Source organism: Crocuta crocuta, unplaced genomic scaffold, assembly GCF_008692635.1.
Source record: "Crocuta crocuta isolate KB4526 unplaced genomic scaffold, BGI_CrCroc_1.0 scaffold167, whole genome shotgun sequence".
Lineage (NCBI taxonomy): Eukaryota > Metazoa > Chordata > Mammalia > Carnivora > Hyaenidae > Crocuta > Crocuta crocuta.
Genome location: NW_027532406.1, coordinates 13,526,734 through 13,533,957, shown reverse-complemented (window position 1 = coordinate 13,533,957; position 7,224 = coordinate 13,526,734). Strand labels below are relative to the sequence as shown.

At 40.7% G+C, this 7,224-nt stretch overlaps 1 pseudogene; it reads left to right on the top strand.

Annotated features, from left to right (window-relative positions):
* The first annotated feature begins 4,863 nt into the window (after window positions 1-4,863).
* Window positions 4,864-6,781, top strand: LOC144243479 (glyceraldehyde-3-phosphate dehydrogenase pseudogene; annotated as a pseudogene).
* The last annotated feature ends 443 nt before the right edge of the window (window positions 6,782-7,224 follow it).

Genomic DNA, 7,224 nt, shown 5'->3' with positions numbered 1-7,224 from the left:
TCACTGTGCAAAAGCTTCTCAGTTTGATGTAGTTCCAATTGTTGATGGTTTACTTCACTGTGCAAAATCTCAGTTTGATATAGTTCCAATTGTTTATTTTTGTTTTTCTTTCCTTTGTCTTAGAAAACAGATCCAGAAAATACTGCTAATTCCAGTGGTCAAGAGTATACTGCCCATGTGTTCTTTTAGAAGTTTTATGGTTTCAGGTCTTATATCTAGGTCTTCAATCCATTTTGAGTTTATATTTGTATAGGGTATATGAAAGTGGTCCAGATTCATTGTTTTGCATGTAGCTGTCCAGTTCTTGAAGGAAGACATTTTTGTCTTTTTAAATTATTACTGTACTCCTCATATCAAGGAAAATACAAAGTATGAGTTCAACAAGTAGCTACTAAATGAATGAATGAATGTATGAATGAATGAATGAATGAAAGGAACTGGTGTAACTAATTATTTGATCAGATAGCAACCTGATTTCAATACCAGGTAGCATCTGGCACCACAGTTCCAAGGTAGTTTCCTAGACTATCAATTAGGAAAGGAGGTGAAAAGTTCAGGGAAGCTTGTGATGTGTCAATAAATAGAACCCATTTGGCCTTTTTCTTTCTTTGTCACCAGGTCATATGTCATCCTCCATTCCCTCCCCACCCCTACCATGGGGCCATATGTATAAGGTAGAGGGAGAAATACTGGTAAAATAGTTGAGGGTGGCATGGGAGCCTGACAACCGGCCTATCTAGCTTACTTGTATCTTCTGGACTTTCTCATGCTGGATACCAATAGCAGCACTTTCTTTTATGAAGGATTGCTACTGAGTCCTTTGAACCTTATGATTTGGTGGGTCTAGAAACCCAGCTCCTGATGGGAAGCTCTGGCTATGTGATCAATTGATGTTCCAAGGCCTGATGCTAGGAATAAGTAGCATATGTGGGAGCTCTTTATAAGTGGCCTAGAAATCTCTGCAGTGGATAGAATGAGACTTGCTACAAATATAGACTTAGAAGTCTGTATTATCATTCTCCTATTAGAGCTCACTATAAACTTTATACATCTATTGTCAACACAGATACCTCTAATACCATAAAGTCTAATGAGTCTGATGTCCTAAGTGGAAAGGCTACTTGTACTGTACTTTGGACCCATTGAAGATCTCTTTACTACTCTGGGATCCACTCAAAGCTGTAAGTCTTCCATGTCTCTCGGTATATAGGTGGAAGCAGTGGTCCCACATGTGGAATATTCTGTATCCAGAACCTTTTTAGGCCTACTAAACATTGTGATTCCTTCACAGTGGTATGGGTTAGGAGATGCTGTAATTTGTCTTTTACTTTGAGGAGAATGTCTCAGAATACAGTCTTGTTTGGGGTGGGGAGTGAGAAGGCAGTTTCTTAGTCTTCCATTTGGCTTTTCCCACTATAATTGCTCTTAACCTATGTATGAGTTCTAACAACTACCAAGTATGTTTATTCCAATTATACATTCAGAGACTGAGGAAATGATGACGGAGCAGGTCCATGGACCCCAGTGGACCCACAGTAAACAGGGTGTGGGCCATAGCTCCATTTATTGCATGTACCCATATAGCCCCACTATAATAGAGGTCCATCCTGATGTTTTGATATAAATGTTATATCTATATTTCTCATTCAAATATTTGGATATTTCTCCTTAAGTATAAAGTTATTTGGGTAAATGGACAGAGATCCTTTATGGAAGAATCATTAGCAAGTAACTTTTCATAGTGTCATGGAATTCTTTTTCCTGGGGACATGATGTTTCCATCAGTCAGTGTATCCTAGGTCTGAGAATGGCTCATGTTTCAATATTGGACAAGGTCTGGAAATTGGAATTTTTATCGAGGTATTCACCCCCAGTCTCTTGATCATTCACCTTTAATTTCATTTCATTGTATAGCTTGAGAAATACTTTCATAGGCTACCCATTTATTATGACATTTGGAGGGCTATGTTCTATTAACCATCTTCATGGTTCTTTACGGGTCAGCTTCCTTGATTACCCCTTACTATTTATTATAATTGTGTTCATCTTCCTTTTTTCAGTGAAGTGGATTCTTCTCAATGGTTTCAGTTACATGAATTATTTTATTTGAGGATCCTCTCACGTCCATTGTTATCAGGGAGCCTAGTTCTTCAGCAGGATATCTTATTGCTCTGGATGACCAAAGACAACTGCAACTGAGCTTCTTAATGATTATGCCCCTCTTACTGGCACATTACTTAACACTTTGGTAAATGGACTGTTCTGTAAGCCCTTTCTTAGAATTTGTGCAGGGGTGGGTTTTCTGGCCTTATATATTATATCTACTCTAATAGCCTCACTTCTCTGTATCTTTTGATTACTGTCTTTACCATCTGTCCCATTTCTACTTCATTAGGTGTGGGCTATTGCTTTGTCCAAGCTTCCAAGAACCATCCTAGCAGCATATTAGCACTGTCTCCTGGGATTCTTGATGGGATGTAAATCTTGGATCACAGGAGAGTGCTCACATATTGATAAACTCATCTGTTTCCAACTTCACATTCTGTTCTTGATACAGCATACTCAGGATGCAATCTCATGTAAACTCTCCTAGCTCCTGCTGGGAAATGTTGGCTAGGTAGTGCAACTTCTTTGATATATGGTTTTTAACGTATTTTAGCAGGCTCAGAACTACCCCAGATGGATTGTTATAGCTTTCTCCATGATTTGGTGTCCAGGAGAAAAAGTAGGGCAGATCACAAAGGGATGTGTATTATTTTGCAAGGCAAAAGCTTCTGTACCATCTTCAAGCAAAACTGGGGTGGGGAGTGCAAGAGAGGAGTGGACCACTTCTGCATAGCTAGAGGATTCAGGGGAGTCTGAATGTATCCAAGGTCAAGATTTTCTAGTGCATTGACCAACATGTTCCCATTTCAAGTATCCATGTCCCACTCCTTCTTAATCAGAACCTTGTCTGTACTATAAAAGACCTGCTGGGGTAGAGAATTCAACCTTCTCTATAGCTCTGCCTGGGTCTGATCTACAGATTTTTCTGCCCTCTGGTTGCAGGAGAAGAGAATCTTTTTTATATTACTGAGGAGGCCCTCAGGGTCTCATACCACCTCATGTTGGTAGTATCTTACCCTTGGACTTTCATTTCTACCCCAGTCTCCATTAGTAGATTTTTTAATAGTTGCACACTAGTGATAGAATTCTCATTTTGGAGCTAGGTGATCCAGCTTATAAATTCCATCTTGTGGTTGCCTTCTTAGAAACATTTTTGGCAGAACTGTCCCAGGTTGGCTTCCTCAGGTGACTTAGACTGTGAGGTTTGCATGCAGGAGGCTAATTGAGGAGTGTTTTTAGTAACAACACCTCTGACAAGTGAGAGTGGCAGGATTGTGAAAAGGGAGAAGTTGAATTGTGATCTAGTTGCAAAAGAGGCCTCAGCTGAGATTTGGAGTTGTGATGCTCTTCACAGTTGTCCTAATTGAGTCAAGAGACTGTACTCCAGCACCACCAGTAACTGGATTAAAAAGCCTCCAGGATGGGGTGCCTGGGTGGCTCAGTTGGTTAAACGTCTTACTTCACCTCAGGTCATGAGCTCACGGTTTGTGGGTTCAGTTCATGGGTTCGCGTTGGGCTCTGTGCTGACAGCTAGCTCAGAGCCAGGAGCCCGTTTCAGATTCTGTGTCTCCCTCTCTATCTGACCCTTCCCTGCTCAAGCTATCTCTCTCTCTCTCAAAAATAAATAAAACATTAAACAATTTTTTAAAAAAGCCTCCAGGAAGAGGGATATGTATTCTTTTCACCTAGAGCAATTCCTGGGCTGTGAATTATCAACAGTCTGTACTCCTGGCAGCTGGAGAAATGGGTGCCTCACTCTTGAAGGACTATTTGGGCAGTGGACCAGAGTTCACTACAGTTCTAGAGGAGACATGTTGAATGAATAATTGAATGGTCCTTTTGGAGGTATAAGCCTCTTGAATGCATATTCCTTTTGGGTTATTATATAGTAATTGGCTTAGCACCTTCCTTATAACAGTTGACTGATCAGTAGTGTGTTCAGCAAGTATACAAAAATGAATTTTAGAGCTCTAATTCATCGGTGACTATTCTAGGTCCCAGTCAATACACTGGATGTTTTAACTATACTCCCCTGCATTGCAGTTTGAGAAAATTCGCCACTCCCACAAAGAAGGATGCTGTGGATTTACTATTTATGTGCAACAGTGACTGGAAAGGCCACTTTGAAATGTGGTGTGAGTAGATACTACCTGAGCCCAGTTGAGCTATTCTGACACTAAACCATGACATAGAACCTACTAGTGCCTGGTGGATGTCAATTCATTGGCATGCATGGGCTTAGATAGAGGCTGAGTCTTGTGTGTTGTGGAAATGCCTATTAGTTTCATTCTGAGTACTTAAAAGCATACTAGACATGCTTAAAAATTCCTTCTTGGAAACAGATTGTTGGTAAGTGCTTTATTTCCTCTCTAAATACATAGTTTGTCACCACATGCATTAATTCTTCATTAAACGATGTCAACATTCTACTCGGTAGAAATAATTGTACCCTTTTCTTAGGTGCAATTATCCTGATGAAAGTAATTAGTCAACACAGCTACTTAAGAAGGAGCCCAGCATTTGGAAGAGATTCAACTTATATGTACCATGTGGTAGGGATTTAGCTTGGCACTGTATTCAACTTGGCAACATGTACAGCTTCTCAGAGGGCTCCTTGGTTGTTGTTGTTGTTGTTTTCTTTTTTTCGGCATAAAGATGATGTCCCCAGAAAATCCAGCACAAAGAAAACATACTTACATATATTAGGACCCAAAGTATACCTGTTATTCTGACAAAAATTATTTGTATACATTATGTTTTAATCCACATAAGAAAATACGATTCTAATTTTGCTTTATTCTCTCCTTCCTGTTTGCCAACTCACTGGACCTTCAGCTAATGTTGTACATACACATAAATCTCTCGCTTGCAATCAACTATGCATTTAGAGTTAGGATTTTGCTAAAACAAATAGAAGAAAGCAACTCTTTAACAGTGTGAAATCTGAGGCAGTTTGTGAGGGTGGACAGTTCCTATCAAATTGTAAACTCTTCAATTCTCGGAGAGTCTCTTTCTGGGTAAAGAGGTAAAGAAATTTTTTCAAAGGCTCTCAAATCTCTACTGCTAAATTTTCTCAGAGTGATGGTAATCCTGTTAAGGATTTGTGTTACATAGGTGTTTGCAATTGTCAAACTTTAGTGAATGATCATTTTATTTCAAAGGAAAAGACTGGAAACAAATATTGAATTCTAATGATATGTATACTGAAGTATTTATAGAGAAGGATATCAATGCCTGCAATTTAACTTGAAATGCACAAAAAATAATATGAGTTAGCTCTCTGCTTCTCTCTGTTCTTCAGTCATATCTTCTGGTGCAGTGCCAGCTGTGTGCCCAAGACATGATGGTGAAAGTTAGAACAGATTTGGCTATATTGGGCACCTGATTACCAGAGCTGCTTTTAACTCTGGCAAAGTGGATGTTGTTGCCATCAATGACCCCTTCATTGACCTCAACTACATGGTATACATGTTCCAGTATGATCCTACCCACAGCAAATTCAATGGCACAGTCAAAGCTGAGAATGGAAAATTTGTCATCAATGGAAAGCCCATCTCCATTTTCCAAAAGCAAGATCCCACCAACATTAAATGGGATGATGCTGGTGCTGAGTATGTTGTGGAGCCCAATAGGTTTTTCACCACCATGGAGAAGGCTGGGGCTCACTTGAAGCCTTATTATCTCCACTCTTTCTGCCGATACCCCCATGTTTGTGATGGGCATGAACCCTTGAGAAGTATGACAACTCTCTCAAGATTGTCGGCAATACCTCCTGCACCACCAACTGCTTGGCTCCCCTGGCCAAGGTTATCCACGACAACTTTGGTATCGTGGCATCGTGAAGGGATGCATGCCCACAGTCTATGCCATCACTGCCACCCAGGGGACCATGGATGGCCTCTCTGGGAAGCTGTGTAATCATGGCCAAGGGGCTACCCAGAACATTATCCCTGCTTCTTCTGGTGCTGCCAAGGCTGAAATGAATAGGAAGCTCACTGGCATGGCCTTCTGTGTCTCCATCACCAACATGTCAGTTGTGGATCTGACCTGCTGCCTGAAGAAATCTAACAAGTATGATGACATCAAGATGGTGGTGAAACAGGCATTGGAAGGCCCCTTCAAGGGCACCCTGGGCTACACTGAGCAATACGTTGTCTCTTGAGACTTTAACAGTGATACCCACTCTTAGACTTTTGATGCTGGGGCTGGCTTTCCTCTTAATGAGCACTTTGTCAAGGTAATTTCCTAGTATGACAATGAATTTGGCTACAGCAACTATGGTCCACATGACCTCCAAGGAGTAAGAACCCCCTGGACCACCAGCCCCAAGGAGAGATAGAGGAAGAGAGAGTGCCTCATCTCCTGGGGAATCCCTGCCCCAACTCTCCCCCAACCTTTACACACTGAGACTCCCCCAACCTCTACACAGTTTCCATCAGACTCCCTGAAGAAGGGAAGGGACTTGGGGAGCCCTAACTTGTCATGTACCATCTATAAAGTATACTGTGCCCAGCCAAAAAAATTAATATGAGTGTTGGATAAATATAGGGATGGATAGAGTTGTGATAAGTAGAGTGAACTGTTAATTAATAGTAGAATCTAGGTTATATGTACAGTGTTGTTCAATGAAAGATTATAAAAATTTTTCTATATGTTGGAGATTTTCATAATAAAATACTGGAAATTATCACCATTGGCACTCTTTTTTTAGTGACTTTGAGGCAAACTTTGATCAAAATGGTGTGGCAATTCAATTTATCCAATGTTTACTGAGTACCTACCTTGGCAAAGTTTGATGCTGGGCATGAGATTTCACTGGGATTCCATGGTCAGCAGTCTTTGTCTACTCTTACATGGGGCTAGTGCACTGAGCAGCTCCAGCCTCTCCCTTTAATTCTGATTCCAGAAGGGAGAATATAGGTAAATGTATTCCAACATTTTGGGATTGTTGGATTGATTTGTTTAGTCTTTGCTTCCTTCCTTCCTTCCTTCATTCCTTCCTTCGTTCGTTCCTTCCTTCCTCCCTTCTCTCCATCCATCCATGTGTACTCTATTTCTGTTTGGTGTGGGTCATTTAAAAAGTGTTTCAGATGGAGTTCTACAATCAAGGAGCTTCAC